Source organism: Rattus norvegicus, chromosome 15 (assembly GCF_021556685.1).
Source record: "Rattus norvegicus strain SHRSP/BbbUtx chromosome 15, alternate assembly SHRSP_T2T, whole genome shotgun sequence".
Classification (NCBI taxonomy): Eukaryota; Metazoa; Chordata; class Mammalia; order Rodentia; family Muridae; genus Rattus; species Rattus norvegicus.
The window spans coordinates 103,014,305-103,039,458 of NC_141548.1; the positions used below are offsets into that span (position 1 = coordinate 103,014,305).

Genomic DNA, 25,154 nt, shown 5'->3' on the forward strand with positions numbered 1-25,154 from the left:
TCAACAAGAGACCCTGTCTCAATAAAATAGTGGGCAGTGCCTGAGACTGACCTCCAGTCTCTGCGAGCGTGTGTGTGTGTGTGTGTGTGTGTGTGTGTGTGTGTGCACGTGTGGGCAGTAACACACACAACAAAGCATATACACATGAACACATACATATACATGGGCACACACACACTCATACACTCTCATACCCATATCTACTCACATACACACACTGACATGCACGTACATACACATGCACACCCACAGTCACTCACACACACACACACACACACACACACACACACACACACGATTTTTTAAAGTCAGAATGATCACACTTATCTCTCTGGAATCATGGGAGGATGTGAGAAGTCAGTGCTGGCACCCACAGTGAGGGCCCACGATGTGTGTGGCTGGGGCTGACGGCATTGTCACTGTGCCTTGGCCTGAAATACCTTTATTTTGTACTTCTTGAAATTCATGTTGACCATGAAAAGCTCTACAGAAAGAATAAACTACAAGAAAGGCATAAGAAGAAAGGTATTTCTCGAATTTTCCCTATTTCTTTCCCTTACCATATTTACACTGTGTGAGTGGGTAGGCAGGCCACTGTGGTCAATCACTGTGGTAAAGGTTACATGTGTGACCTGTGTCACAAAGCCCCCTGTGAGAAGATTTCGGCCATCCCAACAAGGCGGGAAAGCTTCCTGGAGAAGACGTTCAGTGGCCTCGGAGAAGTCCCAGTGTCCTCCATGGCACTCCATGCACTTTGGAAGCACCCAGGCAGACCTCTGGAGACCACAGCCTGCCTGCCAGGGAGCACTTGGCATGGAAAGTTGCAGGTGTCTCTGAGTGCTGCGGCTTGGGCCTCAGACTTCAGAGCCTAGCAGCACCAGGTGTTTACGCACAGATGCGAGATAGGATCAGTCGTAGCTTGAGGCTGATTCAGGCCCAGGTGATGGGTACTTGGGTGAGCCCTGAAGGCTCGGGGAGCTGGAATGTAGAAGAACCAGGAAGTGCTGTAGGATGCAGAGCCAGGCACCCAGGGGCTTGGGTGGGACTCACTGGAGGGTAAGGGAAATAGCACAAAGAGGACCTGGAGACACAGAGACAAGAGACACCAGAAACGCCCAGTGACCTGGATGGGGACGCCTGCCGTGTCTGAGGCTGGGGTTCTAGGTGCTCTGAGAAGTATGGGTGTAGGGCTTTGTGGAGTGCAGACTGTGGTGTGAATTTGGTATTTATCTCCAGAAGGCTGATATTTATGATGCAAACAGGAGTTTGTTAAGGACACAAGTATCTAGGAAAAAGTTGATGGCATAGCCTCAGAGGATGCATATTTAAGGGGTTAGCCTAGGCTCTTTGTGGACACATGTATACACGGCGGATGGCATTTCAAAGAGTGCACCTTGGTACGGGCGTGTGGGCCTTGTGACATCTCCCAGCGCCTTGGAGTTGGCGTAGTAGAGGATGTTATCCACTTTGCCCTGCATTAAGGTTTATATATCCAAGGGGTTGTGAGGAATAATGGCAATTTCTGAAGTTTAAGAGCGATGGGGGCTGGGCCTGTAGTCTTGGTGTGGAGGGGAGGGAGGGTTGGGAAGACAAACCTTTGGGAACCCTGTGGGAAGAATTTTGAGTGGAACATTAGACAGCGAGTTCCTGCCAGTATGAAATGCATAACTGTTGAAAAGTGTGTGATGCCTATGCCAATCCAAAGAGATACCCTGGGCAGGGGAGAGGCAGGAGGGATAAGATGGTTGGTGGGGCTTGTGGCAAGGTGTGCTAGGTGGACAGGGGACACTGCTTACTTCTGAGCCAGAAGCAGCTACTGGGAATGGAACCCTCACTGAATATAAACTATGATGAGAGATGTGTATGTGGACTCTGCTGAATGTGTCCTGTAGTAAGCCTCACGCGTGGCAGGTGTGAGCTGCTGTCTGGCCACCAGTACGACCTCAGCAAATATTTCCAGGATAAGGCAGAATGCACTGAGTGTTTTATGATCAGGGCAGGCATTTTCTTTAGATGAGGATCAGCTGTGAGCCAGACTCACACACACCCATGCCTCGTCATCCGCCCAGACAGACACAGAACTTTCTGTCTCGATGTAAACGGAATACATCACCACCCTGGGAGCGCACACGGTTCTAGATGGCACCGAAGGGAGGTCAGCTTGGCCCTAGTATCTTCAACCGGGGGTCTTTATTATTATTACTTTTTATTTACTTATTCAGACTTTACAGAGGGATGTTGGCAGATAAAGGAAACGGTCAGAGAAGGGCTAGGGCTGAAATGCTGAACCAGGAGTTGTCTTGAGTGTCTGAAGTTATTTTTTAAAAAAGCAAGTTCTAGTCGCTTAATCCCCACAGGAGTGGCGCTTTCGGTTGTGTCTGCAGAGGATGGACAACGCAACTCACAAAATGGATTGGCCGGTTTCTTCCCCCCTTGAAAGCCTGTCCACTTTGAAAACCAAATGAAAGACAGCCATGCCATGGTCAAGGCCAGAGTGAGGTTTGAAGCGCCGTGACAAGGCTGGGTATCTATGACATACCCACTTTACCCAACAGTGATTCCAGGAGAAGAAAAACACTTTTGCCATTCCCATTTCAAAAACTCATCACACTGCTCTCAGACCTGGGTTTATTGACAGCCCAAACTCTTTGGAAGCTTGATTAAAAAACAAACAAACAAACAAACAAACAAAAAACCGTAGATTTTTTGGCCTGTGCTCCAAGCCACGGACTTGGGACATCTGGGGTGGGGCCCAGGAACTACATTTACTGGAAGAATCCAGTGGTTTAGACACATTATTCACAGAGGCCACTCAAGCTCCACATTCAAACGCTGGCTGTGGTGCAGGCCAGATGCACAATTCGAGGTGACTTTCCTAATCTATTTGGACTTCAGTTTTCCCATATTTCGAACAGGGTGTGTGTTATCTACTTCTCTGATGAGTAGGGTTAAATGTGATTACCTACGTAAAAGGCATACCCAAATTTAAAAATTACGTGCCTAATAGTTAAGGTACGTTTTCTGGGGTGAGTGTACACCTACAGCCCTCTAAGCAGCTCTAGAAAGATCGGCGGTTTCAACTCAAGCATTTTTGCAAATCCAACTCCTGTTTTCCCTCACAAAGACATCGTTGTTCTTTTGGCAAAACGCAGAAGGCCTTACATGCTGCAAAAAGAATTTTATGCAAGGCTTTGGGTGTGTTTACTTTGGTAGAAATGGTGAGACCCTGGAACATGCTCTCTCAGACCAAAGAGATCAGTGTATTTCTAGCATGGTTGAAATGCAGTTGCTTCTGGAAACAGGGGGGCCTAGATCTGAAAGGTTTCTCATAGTGCATGTGTGAAAATGGAGCACTTGAGCAGTCTCCATAGTAGGCCATGCCTTGAGCTGTTTTGGCACAGATAAAATTAATTCTGTCTCCATTTAGCCTGTTTTTAGTTTGTTCAAGCAGATGGTAACTGGACCATGCTAGGACCCAACTCCTGAATTTAAACTTTGGAAATGAATGAATGAGTTAGTGACTTTCTCTGGGGCTAAGAAATACTCTGGTGGCGTCTGCCAGTCATTCTGGCACCCGGTCCTTGAGGAAGGTCAATGGCTTTGTTGCTCAGAGAAAGAATAAGCAAGGGCACTTCCAGGTGTTTCCTGGAACCAGACCCCACTTCCTTCCTGAACGTGGTGACCCAGTTGCCTGTGTTAGAAGTCATCTCCTACCCCCAAAGCTGAGAACCCATCAATAGCAGAAAGACTTTCGAAAGGTATGTGTTTTCCAGAGCTCTGGGTCATAAAATTTGGATCATGTACAAAGAACAAAGTATGGTGTAGAATCCATTTGATCAGCACACAGGGAGAAACTGGAATAGAGTAGTGAAAAGGAAATTCAAAAACAGAGAAGGGAGTGAAAACGGAAGCGTATGATACCCTGGGATCTGAAGTCTTTTCAGCTTTTACATGAGAAAGGTTTTCAAAAAAACGTCCCAATCAAAACATAACTGAACGCTCTTCAAATACATTCCAAATCATCTTCACAGAGCCCAGTCGCTCCCTTCAGAGGATATGGATTAAAATCTGTTTGTTTCATCTCCTGTTGCTACGGAGAGGAAGCAAAACGAAATGATTGGCACCTAATCAGGAAGTCAGAAGTAGGTTCAACCCAAAAAGACGCATGAGCGCACACATACACAAGCACACCGATACATACATGTGCATGTGTGTGTGCCAAAGGCGTGGAAATCTGGCTGACTATTTGTATTGATCACGGATATGTGATGCTTCCCACAGAATGAAAAAGACTGGAAGGCCAAGCTAAGGTAGGCAATGGGTCTGACTGCAGTTGGAGTAGGCCTTGAGTTGAGTGGAATATCTGGAAGAGATAGCAGTGAGGGAGAGTGGAATACATCCTCTATCGAAGGAAACCGCTCGGACAAAAACCAATAGGAGGAAATGAGCCCCTATTGTGTACACACACGGAGCTCCTCAGAGAGGAAATTGCCTGGTTCTGCACGCTTCCGAAGCCTTCCAAAGCTGCCAAGGAGAGGCCGGGCCTGTACTCACAGACCAGAGACGGTGTCTCCCTCAGTCTGGGCTTAGCTGCAAAGGGATGGGTAGGACTTTGAGCAAATCCACCGACATTCCCAGACTTCCAGAACCATCCATTGTAGACGGGATCTTGGAAACACCAAGCACAATTACTAAGGTTTTTCTTTCGCTGTCCCCTGGGCTGGTTGCGTGGGGTGGAGGGTGGCCACGTGGGTGCGGCAGCCTCCTCTTGCTCACTGCTTAGGGCCCCTCAGCCATTTCCACGTGGTTGTCACCATCCTGGCAGCACCTCTCTGCAGGATCCTGAGCTCTGCACTGAGGGTCAAACCACCAGAGATGAGGCCCTGCGATTGGCTCGGGGACGCTTTGCTTTTAGTTCTCTTAGACGGGCAGTGCTGGTGCCAACATTCCTGCTACCTGACATCTGTAGAAATGCCGCGTACACCAGGAGCGTTTGATTTTGTAGGGCACAGTGTGATGCCTGGCACTTGTCCTGGACCACAGAGACTAGCCGTTTTCAGTCCTGGAGGATAAAGAGGTATAACAGAGGCGTAGGATTGTATGTTCCAGTTAGCATAACACGTGAATTACCTCGGCCTCTGGAGCCCTTAGGGTAGGGCTTGGAGACCCCTAATAGTTTTAAAAGAGCTTGGATTGAGAGGGGCTTATTTTTTTTTCTCCTTTATGTTGCCTGATTGACAGTTTGAGTACAGTTAAGCTTGGATCTGTGGGGATGCTACTATAACTGGCGTGCATGGTAGAGTCATTTTCCACTGACATCACCCTCCGAAAGCTCCTGAGAGAGGGGAAATGAAAACAGAGGAGGAAGGAGAAGGAGGAGGCCCGAGTGCCTTCTGTGGAGAACCCGCCATTTTGCCTTTTGACTCCACCTCCACGCCCAGGGCTTGGCAGAAGCTCAGTGTTACTGACCCAGTCAGGTCCCCTCCCCTGAGTTCCCCCAAGGGACTGTCTGCCGCTGAAATCCACAGACACTGTGTGTAGGGGTGAAAAATTGATTCAGTCACTCTATTGAATGCACCAAGTTCCAGGGCAGTTGAAGTTGGCGATTTTCAGTCCTGAGGTGAGCAGACAGCCCGTGCCAGATGCCGTTCAGGGTGCTGGGTCACAGAGATGCCCTGGCCTGGCCTTGAGGTTCCTTAACAAATCTTCCAGCCCTCAAGGAGATGAGGGCGAGGTTAGAGGGGACGGAGCTCAGGGCGGGTGGCCGTGGTTCTTCTGGGCAGCAGATCAAACGCGAGTTTGCTCTTTCTGAGAAGAGGCGTGGCCGCTGTGCTGAAGGAGAGCAAGCAAAGAAAAGGGGAGAAGGGTATCACAATATTACCGTCCTTCTAATTAACAAATCTCTTCTAATTGCTTGCTTCTGGTCTCATCTATGAACTAAAGCTGATGGGCAATTGAGCATTAAGCTGTGGGCTCAGCTTTCTCCCTGCTTGCTTGCTTCCTTTTTGCAGAGGAAAAACCACACAAATTAAGAGTTAAATTTGCCAGCAAATAAGGTAAGGGAGTATAGAGAAACAAGGCTACTTTATTCAGTGTGGACAGGGCTGGGAGTGGCCATGTTTACCTTCTGGCATACATCTCAGCTCTCCCAACTGTGCAGACTGTGGGGGAAAGAGCACTGGGAACACAGGCCTGGGTTCTTGCCTGTTCTGCACACACTGCGTCTTCCATAGCAGGGTAACAACTTGCACAGCAGTTCCATCCTTCCTTGTGGGTCATGCCGTGACAGGATTTTACTCTCCCCTCCAGCTGAGGAGAAAACCAAACCAAACCAAACCAAAACAAAACAAAACAAAACAAAACAAAACAAAACAACAACAACAAAAAAAAACCCTTCTCACATAGAGGCCGGAGAGATGGCTCAGTGGTTAAGAGCACTGACTGCTCTTCCAGAGGTCCTGAGTTCAAATCCCAGCCACCACATGGCGGCTCACAACCCTCTGTAATGGGATCTGATGACCTCTTCTGTGTGTCTGAAGGCAGCAACAGTGTACTCATATAAATAATATTTAAGAAAAAAAATTCTCACATGACATTGAATAATGCTGGTTTCAAAACTCCTCCTGGTTTAGTCTGACTTACAGGGTGAGGTCATAGGACTGCCTGGAAAATTCCAATGTGACTCTTTTCTCTTTTTATATTTAGTGTATTCACATAGTACTGGGCGTCAAAAAAGTTTAGAAGCCAGCTCGTAAAGTATTTGCAGTTCGTGTTGTCTTGCCTGTCGAACACCATGATTTTTGTAGCTGTCTTGAGTAGACGCAGGCTATTAAGTCTGAAGACAGCAACAACGAAGGGCACGAGACAGAAATAGTCCAGAAATAGCCTTGTAACATAGTTGAATGGATCAGCGTGAGAGAACCTGAAGGAACCAGCCTCTGAGGGAAAGGTGTATTTGGGGTGACTGCTCTAAGCCATTGAAGGTTGCTGGACACTATGACATTTCGACTTTTTCCTGTATTCAGGGTGCCTTTGTGGCTTTCGTTCTGCAGTGGAGACCAGCTGATAATGGCCCTTGTTTCTCATTGGCTTTGTAATCTCAATTCTCTGCCCCTCGTATAATGCCCTGTTTGTTTTGAGACTGGTGCGCTGCTGGCCAAAGAATTAAACGTTTGTTTCACGGTGCTTGTTTTTGAAGAATTCAGTTCTGGGTACATCTTCACACTGCTCGTAAGAATGGAGGCGTATCGGACAATCGGTACCGTATAGGCTGTAGGAGGATTATGTATGTAAAGGAAAATAAAGTATGATAAAATGTTATTTCAATCTAATTACCGAAGAACCTGAATTATACACCATTCATAAAGATGTACACGTTTATTAATTATGGTGACATACAGCAATTTGAGCTGGCCAAGGGTATCTCATCTAAGAATGACCCTTAAGAGGCTCTTTCTTATTAGTGAAGAGATAGGAATGATTTATAAGTGGCGTTAAGATATTTATATCTAAATGAATGTTAATGAGATGGCTGAGAAGTTTGGTCTTGTAAGTAGGGTAAATATTCACATCAGGATCCTGTCAGCTTAAGACTTGGCTTTTTCATCAGGCGAGCTCTGTATACGTTTTAATTCCATAAATGATCGTAGGTAAACTTTGGCTGAGTCTGGGGGACGGTTTCCACTCACAGGGGAATTCTGATCACTTTCTGGTGGCTGTCTGCCTGGAAATTTGTTGTGAGATGTTCTTTGATGCCAAGCCCAAGTTCGAAGGGGAAAAGAAGCTGGGATCACTTAGTGATGCCTGCCAGGAAGGGGAATTGGGGAACTGGAGGACCAGGTGGCGTTCATTTGCTAACCTTGGCAAAGGCTCATGCGAGATGTTCTCAGGGATCATCTTCATACCTACGAAATGGTAATGACTTGTGTGTTACTGTGGACACGATTTCTGGGTGTCTTCAAGACCCAACAAACAGCGATTTTTTTTTCTACAGGAGTGGTAGCTATTTAAGTATCTTAATTTATGTCTTCCTTGGAGAAGAACATTTGAGCTAAGTTTAGCTACATAGAATACATTTCTATTTTTACTTCCTTTGAGGAACAAATTTTTTTTTATAACTCTCTTTTGAATGTGTTTTGTTCTTTGGGTTTTTTGTTTGTTTGTTTGTTTGTTTGTTTGTTTGTTTTTAAGGTAGGAGAAGACTGTTATTGTGAGATGGGTCCTGTGACATCATGTTTTAGTGTTTCACTTTGGATTCAAGTGTAATTATTATTTTAGTTTTCGAAGGAAAGTGAGAAAGCACTTATTTCCCTCCACTAAAACAGATTTGGAGACCAGACCAAGCCCATAGGGCACCACTATCTTCTTTGAACTTGAAGCTAAAGATGGAAAACACATTAAGACTGAAAAGTAGGGGACTGCCCTTAAAGTGTCGTCTGTGGTCTAGGACTTCAACGTTTACTTTCAGAATATAATGCTATTGGCAGCCAAAGAGATGGATATTATTGTCCCACTATACGGGCCAGAAAAACAAGGTCCCCGAAGCCTGACTATTCACCCGTTTAGAACTGAAATTAGGACCAATCTAATGGAAGTCTTAGGTTTAAGTAGATGTTATCTGTCCCAACTATTAAACAGGACTCTTGGAGGGGGACATTTCTGCATCGAGTAACAGAACTGGGGTTGTAAACAGTGTGAGGTGTTAGCTACTGTTCTCTTGTGCTCTCTCTCCCTCCCTCCCTCTCTCCCTTATTCCTTCTCCTCCTCCTCCCCTCCTCCTCCTCCTCCTCTTCCTCCTCCTCCTCCTCCTCCTCCTCCTTCTTCTTCTCTCTCTCTCTCTCTCTCTCTCTCTCTCTCTCCCTCCCTCCCTCCCTCCCTCCCTCCTTTTTATTAATTTCTCTTGCTGAATTTTTGACCCTGTGCAGAGAAAGACCCACTGTGCAGACACTTGAAGACAGGCCTCCCAAATGTCGTTTCCCTTCCTGCTGAAGGGAACAGACCTTGCCTTTATGAGCTGCTAACAGTCCGTTTTTAGCACAGAGCCAGGAGATTGTCCTAATACACTTAGTGCTGTTCCAAAAATAGCACAGGGGCGGGTGGACCATAAATCTGAATCACTTATAGGGCTCACAGTGGGACCCACCAGTGCTTGGTAATCTTGGTTGCTGAACCTCAAGAATTAGGCTAGCAGTTGGAATTCTTTGCCAGCGTGTCACGGCCCATCTGTTGCACGCCTATTGTCTGCCTGTGGCATTTAAGCAGATAGGCAAGCTAGAAGCTTCCTTATTCGCCAGGTAAAACTCTGCGTAGACATGGGCTGATAATATCCATGGTAATAATTACATGAAAATAAAAATCTGTGTCGACGTGCGAGGAGAGATCCAGGATGCCCGGTGTGCTTCCTTGAAAAGACGAGTCACTAAAAATGGCAGGGTGGTGTGCTTGTTCCTTTCTGTTTAGGACTTCAGAGAGGGATAAACATCTGGATTCTTGCCATGTTCACAGTATGAGAACCCCGAAAGATGTCTGTCCTCCGAAAGATGTCTGTCCTCTGAAAAATGTCTGTTCCCCTTCAAGGGTATGCTACTTCGGTTTTGAAGATTCTGTATTGTCATCTGAGCCTGCTGTGCTGTCAGGCCTGGGGTGGATGCTGCAAGGCCCGGTGGCTGGGGTTTTATGGGATGGTGCCCCACGCTATACTCTAACCTCCTGTTCACTGAAGGTGCTAGTATAGCGGAAGCATTAGCACGTGTGTTCCAGCCTAAAGGGTCATGGTTAGAACAGTGGTAGTGTTGCTGTTACAGCAACTTAGGAATGTAGATGCTTTGTTTAGTTCATTTCTTAAACAGCTTTAAGAAAGAAGAAAGACAGACAGAGCAAATTAATGAACCATGTCACTTACTCCACATTTTAAACCACATTTTGGTTTATTAGAATTATTTTTTATTTATTTTAAATCCTTTCATAGATAGCTAGTATTTGAATCTGTGGACTAATCGATTGATCTTCCTGTAAATTTTATCCTCCTAAATCTAAAAAAAATACTGAGTCAAAATTTAAAACAACACAAATTTTGGCAACTCTTTCACCACATGCTGTAACCTCCTGTGTTTGCCATGGGACAGCCTTGTTCTTGTCTAGTGTTTTATGTGCCATGGGAAATAATATCTCTTGGCAGCAACTCCTTCTGGTATTTATGACTCCCCAATTTAGCATGTAATTATTTATTTTTTACCCTAACAATTTATTCTTCATAATATTTTGTAGTTGCCGTTGAGGTTCTTGTACTTGGCTGAATAGCTGATTTGGCTGAAGCATCAAACAGTGATTATAGGTCCTGGATAGCTCAGATTCAGGATTCACCACACGTCTTGACCACCCATCTCCAATCCATGGGCTCCTGGTCCGCAAAGAAACCCCACCATGGCACAGTGTCTCTGTGTAAACTGTGAAAGATTAGAAGTTGTATATTAGTCATTGCTGTGAGAATAATAGAATCAAAGTAAGGCCCTTCTCAGAGTCCCTCTTTCCCTTCTGGAATCTTATGAGATCAAGGGAGTAGCAGGCTTGCAGGGCAGGACCCTTCACGAAATGTTCCCACTGCCACTTATGGTGTCTTCGTGGTTAATTCTATATTAGTTATGTTTTATTATTAGAAACAATAATAAGCAGTTATAATTTAATATTTTATGCCAAGCCTATGAAAAGTGTTATGCAAATTTCACTATTATTAGAAAGCTACAATTTGTAAGCCATTGGCTTCTTTTATTTGATCTTTTAAACACTGGCCACCCCTACCCCCCACCACAACCCCACTGAGTGAATCAGAATTATCCAAATTATCATCACGTTGTTTAAATACTGAACTATGTTTTTACCTCATGACTTTTCCCTTCAGTAACACATAATTTCTGATACGCAGTTTGGACAACAGACTGTGATATTTAATATGACTCTTGTGATATCTAAGGGGAGCATGGTTCTCAATGGTAAACTGTATCCAGGCTTGGTTGAGATCATATTTTTGCTAATTTTCCACCTTCTTTCATTGGAGAATGTTCTGAAGGGCTGGGAGGTGTATCCACGTTGCAAAAATGACCATCCTGGGATCCTAGTAGCATTTGACCTGCTGTTCCCTAAAGTGAGAAAATAACATGTTTGGGAGCTTAATGGCCAGAGGGGACATTTTTAGGCTTTTTTTTAAAACTTAGATTCTTTATATTTAGTTCATTTGCTGAGAGTAAAGCCTCCTTTCCTCCAGAAAAAGGTATTTAAAATCATAATACTAAGTTGTTGGACCTGCCATTCTTCAGTGTTAGAAAATCCACTTTAAATTTTTTAATAACACTATTGTATTATTAAAGTGTATGTATGTCTTGAGACCATATTTGTTTCAACAGTTCTTGTGACTCAATATTCAGTTGGTTCAAATTGTTTATCTTTGTACACTATGCCGTGGTTATAAACACATAAATCCTAATTTTCTAATTTCTGACTTTTTCTTTCAAAGTGGGATTCGAGGAAATGCTCTATTTTTAATCCATTATGTATCTTGGAATACTTTGGTTTACCTATTAAGGCTGTGATGTGATTGACTATTTAGTAATGGCGATTACATTTCTCCCTTAAAACTTAGATATTCTGTTATTGGCTTCTACTGTTTTGTGTTGTTGGAAAGAAATTGGAAACTGTTCATTTGTGGTTAATTTTGGGACAGAGGAGTCCAATAATTTATAGATCTCCCATGGTCCTTCCTCGTGATTGCTGGGGGAATGCAGACCCACTGAACTGTGCGTGGGAGTCGCTGAGATATACGAACTTCTTATACCACTTGGTAGCCTCACTCTCCGATCTTCCTCAGATCACTGCTTGGGTTTAATTTGTCCTTTTATTGCATTATTTTCCATCCACGAACAGTTAATAGTTCCTGATAGGGTCTTCGTCTTTGGACTTCCATGTCAGTCTGTAGCTCTTGGGTGACTTCAATCTCTTCCTGTTTCCCCCCCTCTGTAGTCCATAAATTTATGTGTCTCCATCTCATGGATTCTACTTTGAACACTGATAGCACATTCTGTCAATTTCACTTTAATTCTCCAGTCAAAATGTCAGTGGCCTCCCCTTCTTATCGGATATGTCAAGGGACTGTTACACTTGCTCTGTCCTGTCTTTCCTTTGCAACTCCTCTCCTCTTTTATCTTCCCGAAGCTTTCTTGATCTTTAATGAAAATGAAAACTATGTAGCAACACCACCGTTTCTTAAGTTTTACTTTTGTAACCACAGACCCTCTGCGATCCTTACAATCCTCCTTTCGGTTTGTGACATGCCCAGCTCTTCCAGAACTTCCTGTTTGTTTCTCTTTATTCGCTCCTGCTGAATGAAAAGAGACCTGCCCAGGCCTGCCTCCCCTGGATACAAGCCAGGGCACCGCCTCTTACACCTCCCCATAAGCATTAAGTAGGTCCCCTGATGTGATTTGATTCAGTTCAGTGATACAGCAGCCTCAAACAGCACTGTGGTCTCCTGGGTGTCTCCAGCAGGCAGATATGTCCTCCTTGCTGAGTTTCATATTGTCAGGGGTAACTTCCTTCACTTCACCAGCAGGTCTGGCAGGCAGCTCAGCCTGGCCAGGCCTTCTTCTGGTTGCCTCTTCAACTTTGAGGGGACGCCCTTAGGATATCAGCTCTTGATTTGCCTTTGCTACTGGAGAGCACGGGGATTTCCCTCAGTTGTGACCAATAGAAGCACGGAGACTTCAAGACCTGTGCTGTTCCCAGTTCCTAATGAAACAAAGTTTTCTTCTAACTGGAGACTCTGTGGGGCAGGTTAGGTCGACTTAGCATTCAAGCAGACTTCAGCTGTAGTGGGAGACCTAGAGTTTCAACATTAAACATTGGCTTTTGTATCATTTTTATTGGCTTGCAGTAATTTTGATTCTCAGTTGGACACGTGTGCCTGTTTTCAACAAGAGAATCCTATCCCCCCCCCCCCCTTTTGATTATATTTGTAGTTAAATCGGGCGGTGACTCACTGGGGCAGAGTATACGTTGACAAGTTAACTTACTCCCTGCTTTCCAGTTTTCAAAGTAATGCTTGTTGAGTTGAACATTGATTCTACACGCAGAGTTCCGTTATCTTGCATTCTAAGTTCTTATGTATACAGGTATAGACATGTCATCTGTCCCAACTATGTATTATGTATGCACATAATACATTTAAAAAATTTAAGAAATTTCTAATTGAGTTACGTGTCTGTTCCTTCAGCAGTAATCAAGTGTGGCCTTCATTGTCTTAAAGACCATCCTCATGTTCTAAGACTTCCCCCATGCACTGTGATTACTTTAAAAAAAAAAACCAAAAAACAAAAACTCTGTCAATTCTTTGTTTCTTCTTTCAGAGAAATATCAAAATAAGCACACTGACACCAACCTTCCCTAACACTAAAATAACCTCTGAGATTTTAATAAAATTGTATTGACTCTACAATTTGGATTAATAACTAGAATTTTGATTATTTTTTATTTATGTGTATGCCGGCATGTCTGTGTAAGTGATTGCCACCCACATGTGGTTGAGTACCAGTAAAGGCCAAAGGGGGGCCTTGGATATCCTGCAACTAGAGTTGTGAGGCTCCCAGATTAGGGGCTGGAAACCTAATCAAGTCCTTGGCTAGAAAAGCCAATGTCCTTAACTGCTGAGCCATTTCTCTGTTTTAAATAAAAACAATAAAGTTGGGGAAAGAGGTCAGGGGAAAAGAATTTGCCTGGTATATGCGAACTCCTCAGTTCCGTCTCCAGCACAGACACATTAAAAACAACGAACCCATTATGAGCGTTCGATTTGAGTCCCTCAGCTACAAAGGGAATAGAGAAACAGAGCAGAAGGGAGAAAGAGAGCTAATGGTTACCTGTGTGGAGTTATTTAAATATCACTGCACATCCTGAAGTGAAACTCATTCATGCTTCTGCCGGTCCAGTATGTTTTTCAGCTAGAATTACTCCTAGTCCTCTTATGTTTATGAAGCTACATAAGTTGAATATTTTATTCTGCCTGATCACTGGTATAAACCTCTTTTTTTTTCTATTCTTTTTTTCGGAGCTGGGGATCGAACCCAGGGCCTTGCACTTGCTAGGCAAGCGCTCTACCACTGAGCCAAATCCCCAACCCCGGTAGAAACCTCTTGTTCAGTAATCCCATTTCCAGCAATCTGACTGAGCCCACTTTTTCCACATGAGGAATAAAGTAAGTTCTCTTGGGTTTTCTGGGTCTGTAATCAGATCATGTTCAGATGACAACTTGTCTCTTTTTGTCCAATGACTATGTTGGAAATTTGTGAGGCAGTAGTATTTTAAACATTGTATATAATGGCTACAAGTGTCCCAAGAGACGGCATCAGACTTTGTTCATCTTGCTAACTAAAATCTATTTAAACACTACATTTTTATTAGATATTTCATGTTATAAATGAAGTTTCTAGTAGTATACTTAAGATTGGTCACATGTAAAGTCCGTGTTTTAAAGAAAATTTGATTGTGATATACATTTAAACTAAAGATTGATGATTCTTTCTTGCTGTGATTTATTTTTCTGTCTGTCCGTCCGTCTGTCCATCTTACATGCTACAACTCCTTAGTCTGTCCTTGTTAGGGATGTATCGTTGGGCTTGCAAATTTTCTTGGCTTGAGTTGCTCATAGTTGGAAAATATTGCCAAGAAAAAACATAAATTCTCCTGAAACTCTCATAGTTCCAGTTGATACTAATATGTTAGAGACACCAGCAACAGAAAAATTAAAGTGGTCTCATTCATAGCTGCCATTCAGTTTTTGGAGGCCTGGCTTCTGAGGCCTCAGAGTGTCTAACTGGAAGAAATCTTGGCATTATTCATACAGAGAATCTAAGCGAGTTTCAAGTTTAATAATTTTCTTACCAAAACCTTTTACCTTGTAGATTAGTGGCAGTCAACATTCTCTTTAGAGACGGCATTAATCTGTATCCTGGTTCATGGATATGTCATAAGATATTTTCTGGAAACTTACATGTTAAAAATGTGTTAGATTTCTCTTGGGAATTTAATTTTTTTCTAGACATGTCCAATTTTAATTATTTAATGCTGCTAAGGAGCAGTTAGATATTTAGAGACAGCTTTTATACAACAGAGTCATGTGCTGGTTAGTTTTGTCAGCTTAACACAGACGTTCACTTATCTGGTAAGCAGGAGTCTCAATTGCAGAATGGGTTTTCAGCAAATTGGCCTGTGGACACATGTGACACATCTGTGTGACCTTTTTTTTTTTTTTTTTGATCGTTGGGTTGGTGTGGGAGCCGACCCAGCCCACTGTGGGCGGTGCCATTCCTAGATGGGTGGGTCTGGGCTGTATAAGAAAGCAAGTCAGTAAGCAGAATTCCTCCATGGCTTCTGCTTCAGTTCCTGCCTCCAGGCTCCTGCCCTGAGCCCCCGCCCTGGATTCCCTCGATGCTGGACTGTAACATGTAAGTCTATTCAATCTCTCCTTCTCTGCATTGCTTATGGTCATGGTGTTTATCACAGCCATAGAGAAGCAACTTAGAACAAACCATGACCAAATTTGATGATAATTATGATTTTTCTTTGTGAAAATAAAGCATAATTCACCGAATTTTAGGTAAAGATGGAAAGATTTAGTTATAGCGAGGCAAAGTATTTAACAACATTCTGAAGTTAGACCAACAAGATTTTGCTTGTGAAAGTTTCAGTGAAACAAAATCAGTTCTAGTTACTATAGCTTTGAAACGTGTTTCCAGAACACCTTTTAAAGAAAATCTAAACATTTAATTTGAACTTCCCTTTTGACATTTTTCTTTCCCTGTGCCTTCTCCTTTATTTTTGATTCTTAAGATTGCAGGGTTACGTGGTCCTCTACAGTTCTCAACCTCCTTTTAATCTATTCTATTGTGTTCAGACAGTGTACGTTTTAAAGAGAGATAATACGTGATGGCTGTTTTGGAGGCAATCATGCCTCTTTCTGAGATGAGCAATTACAACTGGAAGCCACAGCACACTGCTCTGCCGTGGCTTATGCAGCCGGTTTCCTTATTTTTCAGTAAATAAATTAGTGCATGGGGTTCCCAGCCCAGGTGGTGGCAGTGATGTCAGAGTGTTCTCCTGCGCCTTGCAGGCTCTGGGCTCAGAAGCAGCGTCACTACCGCCTCCGAGGAGGGCTAGAGAGTCAGACGGATTATTAGCTATAATGAACCCTGGCTTCTGCTCCAAGGTTAGCAAAGCAGATCCCCATGGGTCTCAGGCATCTCCCTGGAGATCCGCCCTTCTCTAAGAGGCAAGAAACACAGTTGCTAGCATGTCGGAGGTAGAAGGAGCCGGAAGTAGCTTGCTGATCAGTGTTTCTCACGTGTCTCCTCTAGCAGCATCCACATGGCAGGCGGAAAGAGCATTGCGTTCTTCAGGCCTGGAAGGGTTGGTTAATAAGCCTCTTTGTTTATTTTCAAAGGCTCTTAGATCTACTTTCCTCTACATTCCTGTCTGTGCCTTTATCGAAGATACATTTTAAGTTACTGGAAGATACATTTTAAGTTACTCGCCGCCTAAGTATTTTACTTTCTCTTGGGCTCCCAACAACCTGAACTTCAGCCGATGCTTCTGAGGGCTGCAGTGTTTACATTTGGCTCTGTGGCCGCCTCATCTGGGCCTGGCGACCTCTGCCTCGTCGAGGCTGATCATGTGTGTGGGTAAACTGAGGCTGAGAGGGCAATTGTGACTTGCTCCAGATCTCTCTGTTGAGATGTAGTGTACAGAAGTTAAGACTCTTTGAACTCTGTCCATTTTCTGAAAAACAAACTACTCCCAGAGAGGGAGATCTGTAAGCAAGGAAGGACCCTTCCGTTCTGGAGGGAGAAATGCTGGCGGCCCTTTCTCTCGGGAACCTAATGAGCCTTTTACCTAATGAGCTGTGCTTGGGGTGGAGGAAGAGGGTGACTGAGTCAGTGCTCTCTGGCATCCACCACACACACACACACACACACACACACACACACACACACACACACACACACACACTCCAAGGACTCCTTGTTTGGAAGGAAGGGAAGGGAGAACTAAGCCATCAGTTATGACAGAGAGAAGTGAATCCTTGCAGTGGACTAGCCTGGGGTCACAGACATTCCTTATCTGATTGGTTTAAAAACAAAAAGAACTATGATTTGCAGAAGTTTGGGATGCTTGCCCGATGAGTGAGGAGGCCTAGTGACAGCGGCTGGCAGCAGGATGAGCTGGTAGATAGACTTACAGAGTATTTGTAACTGATGAGTCATTCTTACTGGAAAAGTGGAAACAGGCAGAGACTCCCATTCCTGCCTGCTGCTGCAGGGCTGATCAGTGACCTAAACGGACGTTCCCATCAACAGTGTTGCCGGCTCCCTGTCATGGCTCCAGATGCGGCAATACCTAGTTCTGGTTTTCTTTAAGTCTTCCAGATACGTCCATGGGCCAGTGTAATGATCAGAGTGAAGTTTCAATGCAGATAGATGTCTAGGGCTCGTGCTTGTGTCTCTGGCTCTCAGTGCTGGGAACCTAATTAAGCAGCACCTCTCTTATCAGAGGCATCCTCCTGTAAAGTGTGAGGGAGGTGTTTTGATGCCCACAAAGAAGACACTTTTCAGTAGGCAAGATGCCATATGTACACACACACACACACACACACACACACACACACACGCATGCATGCATGCACACACACACGCACACACACACATGCATGCATGCACACACACGTGTGCACACACGCATGCATGCATGCATGCACACACACATGCGCACACACATACATGCACGTACACACACACACACACACGCGCGCGCGCGCATGCATGCATGCACACACACACGCACACACACATGCATGCATGCACACACACGTGTGCACACACGCATGCATGCATGCATGCACACACACATGCGCACACACACATACATGCACGTACACACACACACACACACACACACACACACACAAGGGCCCCACTGTAATCATAATCATCGCTTCACACTTCACTGCTAGTTAATAGTAGATGGTATCAGCAAGTCACACTTTAAAAACAAAAGAATAATGCATGTTCGAGTTACCCTTACCCTTCAGACATGTGCTAATGACCAAAGCAGGGCAGAAGTAAACCATCTAGGTTTGGGGAATATGCCAGACACATATCTAAAGCAAGCCAGCACGTGGCTTTATAATAATCTGGATATAAAAGAAAAGTGTTATTCAGATTCTCCCCCCACCCCTTCTTCCCTCTTCCTGCCCCTCTCATTTCTCTCTATCCCGTCCCTCCCTCTGTCGGGTTTGGTTTGATTCTAAGCCATTGGTTCTCTTGAGAAAGAGGTCAGACCAGTCTGAGTAGCAAACAGGCTTAGAAGAGCAATTGAAGTATGCACATGGGAACCCGGATGATAAAATCATTTCAGAAGATAATGAACAAGTGACTTGAGAGTTTGTCTTGAGGGCGGGTATCACAGGTTATGCCGGGTTATTAATTCCCCATCTTAGCAGTGTGTCTCTTTAAGAAAAAAAAAAAAACTTAAAGAAAATGGATACTTTTTTTTTTTTTTAAAGAAATGCAGTGCCCGGGTGGAGGGAATAGCAAGGCCGAATGGAGTCCACCAGCTCGTAGGCCTGGGTAACCAAAATGCTTGCACCCGAGTGTGACGTGTATATTGGAAAATGGAGGGGAGTGCCAACAGTTAAGCTGAGAGCGGTTCAGTGGGGTCTACAAGGCCTCTGTTCCCCAGACACAACCCTAATGCTCAGAACTGGGTGGCCGTTGCAATGGAAGTAAATGTGAATTACAGCTTCACTGTGGGGCGAACTCCTCAGTTTTAGCACTTTCATCCTCCATGGACAAGCTTTAGGAGACTGCGGACCGGTTCCTCAGTCTCCCGTTCCATAAAATGGGAAGAAGCCTGTTTGGTACCCAGGTGTGACTGGTGACCAGGGCCAGAACAGCCCTTAGCTGCTTCCTTTCTCCCTGGTTCTCAGTGACAAACTGTTGGCCCATGGTTACCATGGTGACACAGCACAGGGCGAAGTTGCTTAGAAAAGATGACAAGTGGTGGCGGCAGGAGAGCGGAGCTGGGTGGTGATTAGCCTCCGAGGAGAAGTGACAAAAGGAGCCGAGCCCAAGTGAAGGAGACGGAGGTGCCCACTGCAAGGAGCCCTCCGCTAGCACTCCCCTCCACCCCACAGCGGACACTGACGTCATCTCATAGTGCCCACGTGTGTCCAGGCTGCTCCGTTATACGTTATTGCCTGGGCCATTTTATTCCTCAGAGTTCAGACACAGTAATATTGGTTGTTGATTTCAGTAACAGCTCAGGTTCCTTTAAGATAAGGCAAATGGTTGACTCAAACCCACTTAGGTAGACCACTCATTCTTGTGGCTTGAGTCATTCCATGTCAATGGCAATAAAGAAGTGTGGCTGGAAATCGCACCCCCCCAACCCCGACACAGACAACCCCTTTGAGAGCAAAGAAAAATTTCTGGAAAGCAAAATCTGTTTCCGAGCCGTTCGTTGTCAATAGCTCCTGAACTCCTGGGTTCTGCTGTCTGTGTTCAAACAGTAGGGCGTGGGGAAGACTTGCTTTGTTCAGCGTTCATGGAGTGTCATCACGAGTAGGTCACAGGTCTGTCCATGCTGACACCTACAGGGTCCAAGCAAGCGAGCAGGTTTCCGTCTTCTCTAAGGTGTGTTCGCCCGTGGAACTTTCCTTCCCCGTGTGTCATGTCTGGTTCTGTTCCAGTATTGCTGTGTACTGCACGAATAGTGAAGGTTGGTCAGAAGTAGAAAGAGCTGGAATGTTCTCAGCGTGGTGTGTCTTGATGTCCTCACCTTAGGAAGCACATTTTTGGCCCTGCCTCACAGGAGGCCACTGTCTGAGGTATCCTCAGGGATGTGCCAGTACTGGGGCGTTAGTTATTCTGAGCGTCTGCTCAGCTTGCTAGAACAAGACAGGCCGAAGTGGGAGGCCAGTGGAGCACCGTCTTTTAAGGACTTCTTCACAGCCTCTCAGGCTCAATGGCTTTTCCCCCAGATAGCCCGAGGCACCAGCACCCTCCTGCAGGTCTGCACCTTCAGCAGCTCCTTCCTGTCCACAAGGAAGTCTGAGGTGGCTGCCGCTCAGACCTGGCTCACAGAAACAGCTCCTACTGTGTTGGTGGGAGAGGAAAACGGGAGGAAGGATAACACAGCTATTGAGGTGCCAAGCCCCTCAAGCAGCTGGGGCTTATGACTTCTCCGACCTCTTGGCTCTCTTCCTCCCTGACCCTCTTTACCTGCTGAGTGCCAGGGAATAGCGCCGCTGCCTCCACCCCCTCCAGATCCCCCCAAGTCTGCACTCTACAGATGTCCCCCTCCCCATGACATATGCTCCCATTAGATCCCATGGCTCAAAGGGCCTGCTAACAAATCTAGGTCAAATGCAGTGGAGTTGATAAGATTTTTCACAAGAGTCCCTAAAAATACATTTCTCCTTAAACCAGCCTTGCCAGTCATCCAACAGCCACAGAACTTGAAGGACAGAAGTGGCTTTAGAAACTGCCAAGCCCCCTCCCTCTTAGAGCTCAGAACCTGGATTCCTGGGGAGCAGAAATAATAGCAAGAACAGCAGTGTCTGAGGACTGTTTCAAGTCCCATCTTGACGATGGAACAAAGTGCGCTGTAGGGGCAGGCGCGGACGGTGAGCTCTGGAGCCTGTCCAGCCATGTGGTCCCCATTCATTCTTGTGCTCACTCCTCGTCGAGCAAGGATTGGTCCAGTGTTTGCTATGTCCCAAAGCTAGGTGTTTTGCTAGGTGCCGGCGGATAGACAGCAGACCCCGTCCCTTTCTTACAGCCACCACATTCTGGCTGTAAAGTAAGTGTGTGAGCACTGAACCCTGACGAGGGCTTTGGAGGGAAATACAGCAGGGCAAGCCAGCGTGAGCAGGGAGCACTGATGCAATGTTACATCAGAAAAGGCTTCCCCGTAGGGTGACCTCCAAGACGTGACTGTCTGGGAGAGTATTCCCAGCAGAAGGATCCATGAGGTTAAAGGTTGGAGGCAGCGTGTGCTGCTTACCCAAGGAGCCAGATGAAGTCCAGAAGGATCAACGACCGAGAGAGATTACCAGAGAAGCTGTGGGACCAATCACAAAGGTCGTTGCAGACGAAGGCAGAAGAAGTCAGAGAAGGCAGGGACCAACCATGAAGGCCATTGTTGACTATTGTAAAACTCTTCACTGTCACGTAGAGGTGGGCAGAGGGCCGATCTGCTCATATTTCTGACTAGATTCCTTTGTGCTAATTGTTTGAAGGGAAGGAGGGGTGAGGTGGGAAGTAGGGGTGAGGTGGGAAGTAGGGGTGAGGTGAGAAGTAGGGGTGAGGTGAGAAGTAGGGGTGAGGTAAGAAGTAGGGGTGAGGTGGGAAGTAGGGGTGAGGTGAGAAGTAGGGGTGAGGTGAGAAGTAGGGGTGAGGTGGGAAGTAGGGGTGAGGTGGGAGGTAGGGGTGAGGTGGGAGGTAGGGGTGAGGTGGGAGGTAGGGGTGAGGTGAGAGGTAGGGGTGAGGTGGGAAGTAGGGGTGAGGTGGGAAGTAGGGGTGAGGTGAGAAGTAGGGGTGAGGTGGGAAGTAGGGGTGAGGTGAGAAGTAGGGGTGAGGTGGGAGGTAGGGGTGAGGTGAGAAGTAGGGGTGAGGTGGGAGGTAGGGGTGAGGTGGGAGGTAGGGGTGAGGTGGGAAGTAGGGGTGAGGTGGGAGGTAGGGGTGAGGTGAGAGGTAGGGGTGAGGTGGGAGGTAGGGGTGAGGTGAGAGGTAGGGGTGAGGTGAGAGGTAGGGGTGAGGTGGGAAGTAGGGGTGAGGTGGGAAGTAGAGGTGAGGTGGGAAGTAGATGGCTTGGGAGCCTATACTGTGAATAAACACAGAAATAAAGGTGGTTTGGCGATGGAGAGGCAAAGAAAATGGATAGCCGCCACATCCTGAATCTCTTAAGGAGGTTTGTCCATGTTGCTCGACTGTGTATCAGGTGCAGGGTATCTGAGGGAGGAAGAGAAGGACGAAGAGAAAGAGAGGAGCAGAGAGAATGGGTCTTTGGGAGACACTGCAGTCTCAAGCTCTAAAAATTGCCTGAGTTTAAAGCCAGGCAACTGGACAGACGAGCTCTGAAGCAGAGGCCTAGAAGGTACTGTAGCGTGCTCCTGTTCCACCAGGCATGAACTCTGCCATAGTTCTCCATGTTGCCTTCCACCTGAAAAGCCTAATCGCTAATGATGCTCAGTAAATGTTTGTTCTGGGCTCTACCCTGGTCTTATCTCACCATTAAATATGCTAACCCCAGGGTGAGAGCCATTATCTGCCTGCCAGTCGGTTCTACGCTGCTCCTCCTAGGCCATCGGCTCTTGCCTCTCTCTAGGTGACACCTGTGTGTGTTTCTTATCGCACTTTTTGAGCAGCCACGTGGTGGGCAGAAGGGAAGCTGCTGACTCTTCTGTTTTCTGAGCACCTGATCCTGGTGTGCTGAGCCCTTGTCTAAACCGTTCTCGGTGAGGAGTATCGGCCACGCCCAGTTCTGACGTCACTCGCTGCTGCGGCTTGGCGTGTAGGCAGCCACACGTCGGCACATACGGAGATATTTATGGACTCCCGTGATGCCGTACACAATTTCTACTGGGGGAGAATAGCCTTGCTTCCTCCTGCACAGCAGTCTCCCTCTGCCTCTGGACTTCCTGGTGGTGTGCACTGCACCTCGAAAGTCTTAACCTACGTGTGCATCTCCCTTCTCTTAAGCCAGCCAGCAACGGGCAGAGAGAGACACAAGACCAGTCTTCCATCCGGGACCAGGTCCTACCTCTCCCCGGAAGCCCCATTGTCTAACACACTTCATATTTCTGCCTCCGCCTTCCTCCGGTGTCGAGTTACTACCCGACACCCTTGCTCTCACTTTCAGTGGCATCTATCCGAGGACCCAGCCCCACCCCTCCCGTGGCGGTTGGACAGCTGACCTGACTGAAGTGACAGAGACAGCTAGCTACCTAGAGTTGATTTTCCGGTTGTGTGGCTTCAAGCCACCCTCTTTCTACCCCTGAGGAAGAATCGAGCAGCTTGTCATTTCATTCCGGGAGCCAATGCCTTCTTTCCTCCTTCCTCCACAGGTCATCTGTAGCTCACCAACTCCCACTCTCGCCCACCGTCTTCCCAAGCTCCTTCCTGTTTTCTTCCCTCCAATCCCAGAAGAAGGGAACCTAGGAAGGACAGTTGGGGAGGCTACCCCTCCTCTGTGTGCTCTCCTCATCCTCTGTTTGCTCTGAGGAGCTGAGGTTCCAGAACAGAGCTGCCCAGGGTCCCATGCAGCATCAGTGCAGAAGCATGGGTGTTCCCCCTGCAGTCCTGCTGTCTGTCCTCCTGTTCTGCTGCCTCTGTGCCAGCAAGTTCCCCGTGGTTGTGTCTGCGCTGTGGTCGCTCCTGTCCTCATGCCACACACTTACCTCGCTGTCCTGCCGCAGTGGACATGGAGACTGCCCGTTTTTTCTGGTGGTCTGCACTGCTCTTCTGTCACATCTAAGAAGCTAAGTGAACTGTGCCCAATCTCGCTCAGGTTGTCCGTTCGTCTTCCAGAGACATACACAAGTCTGATTTGTCCTTGCTCCCCCTCGGGGAGTGTGTATGTCTCTTAGCCATCCCATGGCCCGAGCTGACATCTTGAGTAGCTCTGGTGTCACCTCATGGCCATGGCTTCTATACCCCATTCCCAAGTGGTCCCGACTTCTTGATCAATGCTCTTCACCTGGAGCATAGCACCCCGTGCTTCTGCCCACACAGAACACACACTTGGAAGTTCTCTTTGCCTTATCCCTTTCACGTCCCCACGGATCCCCAAATGTTACTGCTTCCTGACGACCACCCAGGATCTGTATGGGGTCTTTTTTTGCCGGTCATCACTACAGAAGAGTTTTCCTGGGTTTTCCTTTCCCATTCAACCATTGCTCAAGCTGTTGACAGTTCCCTACTTCTTACATGTTGAGAGGTCTGCTCATCCTTTGCTCGGCACGGTTTGAGGTCCGTGGCGCTCACTTTGCTGGCTCACTATATCCAAGTATGCTTGCACACCCGAGACACCCGTCACCCTTCTCCAGGAGGACCACCCCTCCCCGAGGTGCACTGAGAAAGCTCAGAGCAGGACTCTGGAACTTAGCAGATGTGAGTGGACAGGCTTTGATGTTTTGCGTGACTCTATGAAGAACGGCCACTGTCATCTAAGTGTCCTGGCAGGCAGTTTCATAATGTAAGACGTCGGATTGCAGTGATAGAAGCCGAGCCTTCGGCTGCTCTATCTGTTCACACCAAGCTTTAGTCCTGTGATGTCTTGGTGTTATGAGTTGTTAAAGACTACAGCAGTTGTGCAAACTGAAGTCTGTTCCCTAACCACTTGGGGGTTTAATTCAGGCAGGTGCTGCACACACACCTGGTTCTCTCCCAGTTCCTCTGTTCACTACTGTGGGTGGGCGACCCCAAGCTTCCAGAAGCAGAGCTGCCACGTCTCATCTGACGTCAGTGAATCTTTGAAAAAACCGTGCCACTGGCCAGGCTTGTGACAACCTTTCTACACGTATCACACATATGCCATGTCCACGCAGATAAGAGTTTTTGACTCTAATACATGTATATACCTTATAGCTTGATTACCCACAGCTATAGCAGTGCACTGAGTGTTTTAAATGTATGTCTGTTGGCTGCTTGAGGAATCCCTTCCATTCGTATTATGTCAAAGGGGAGCCCTAGCGTGTGTAGGCGTGTTTATCTCTCTTGCCTCGCTGAACCTACACTACCTGACAGAAACAGCCAAAGGAAGGAGATGGTTATGTCAGGGTTCCAGGGACTTTTTGGTGCATCTTGGTGGGGAAAAGCATGGTGGGTCTCTCAGTTCAGGGAGGCAGGAGTGTGTGACAGAGTCTGCTCAGGTCACAGCAGCATCGGGAGCCAATACAGAAGTCCCACAGTCTCTCAAAGGAGCACCACCAGATGAGAAAATAAAAATAAAAACAGGAGTATGTAGGGGGCATGCAGATCCAAGCCATAAGAGCAGGCAGAAGGAGTGGCCATTGGGCTGTCATCAAGAGGGAAAGAGAGAAAAGGACAAGGGAC

General features: G+C 46.4%; 1 protein-coding gene across 12 annotated transcripts in view; it reads left to right on the plus strand.

Annotated features, from left to right (window-relative positions):
- Mbnl2 (muscleblind-like splicing regulator 2) overlaps window positions 1-25,154 on the plus strand; it is a 160,024-nt gene that overhangs the window by 15,005 nt on the left and 119,865 nt on the right. For 5 of the 12 annotated variants that reach the window (XM_087586538.1, XM_087586540.1, XM_087586539.1 and 2 more), the window contains exon 1: window positions 15,390-15,488. The gene's annotated coding sequence lies outside the window, so the exon portion shown is untranslated. 12 annotated transcript variants of the gene reach the window in all.